Genomic DNA, 873 nt, shown 5'->3' with positions numbered 1-873 from the left:
TTTCCTTCATTTTAAATTTTTTTTTTTTACAATCTCTCAAGTGGGAAATTCTATAATCTCAACTTTTTTTGCCTTTTCAGGAAACTTTTGAATGGAGCGCATCATTGGTGCGCTCCGAAGTGTGCTCCAAAGCTCTCTCCAGCTGCGTGCACCTGCCCCGGCCGCGCACCCGGCCCCGCCCAGCTTCGCTCACCTGTCCCGGGCGTCTGGTGCGGAACCTTAGAGTAAGAAACATCACCGTGCACCTTGGCCAACGTGCGCGACTCGACCGAGCGCGCACTGGCCGAGGTGCACACCGATTTCACCTGGGTGCGCGCGCAGCACCTCGGGCGCACCGGGGTGCGCGCACAACGCCCGGGTTGCACCGTGGCCTGTGTGCTCGGGGCGCCTCGGGTGCGCGCTCGGTGTCGCCCCCCGCGCGCGCGGTAGTGCGGGCAGCGCACCCCGGCCCGGCCCGGCCCCGACGAGAACGCAAACGGGCAAAAGGTTTATTCAAATAGCATTGCGACGCCCGGCGAAAAACTAAAAAAGGGTGCAACACCGGGACTTCCCGGGAGGTCACCCATCCCAGTACTACTCCGGCCCAAGCGCGCTTAACTGCGGAGTTCTGATGGGATCCGGTGCACTAACGCTGGTATGATCGCACCCGTTATGAGCTTGTCGCAGTGTGTACTTAGCAAACCGCGACCCACGTGCGAATCCACCCCGGCCACCCACCCCCGTCGAGGTGCACACCCTCCCTCGCGAAGTGCGCCCCGTTCGCCAAGTGTGAGCCCTGCCCGGGTGCGCGCACCTTGCTAGGGCGTCGGGTGTGCACCCGGCCCGGCCTACGTGCGTGCACCTGGAGGGGGCGTCGTGTGCGTGCAGTGTCCC

The 873-nt window shown here is 63.0% G+C and overlaps 1 non-coding gene across 1 annotated transcript; it reads right to left on the bottom strand.

The window, feature by feature from the left end:
• Positions 1-529: 529 nt before the first annotated feature.
• On the bottom strand, positions 530-648 carry LOC131871642 (5S ribosomal RNA). The gene has a single exon (XR_009369855.1). It is a non-coding gene; the product is annotated as a 5S ribosomal RNA (ribosomal RNA).
• Between the last annotated feature and the right edge of the window lie 225 nt (positions 649-873).

This window comes from Cryptomeria japonica, unplaced genomic scaffold (assembly GCF_030272615.1).
Source record: "Cryptomeria japonica unplaced genomic scaffold, Sugi_1.0 HiC_scaffold_435, whole genome shotgun sequence".
NCBI lineage: Eukaryota > Viridiplantae > Streptophyta > Pinopsida > Cupressales > Cupressaceae > Cryptomeria > Cryptomeria japonica.
The sequence above is the reverse complement of the archived record's forward strand: the minus strand, read 5'-3'. Positions and strand labels throughout refer to the sequence as shown.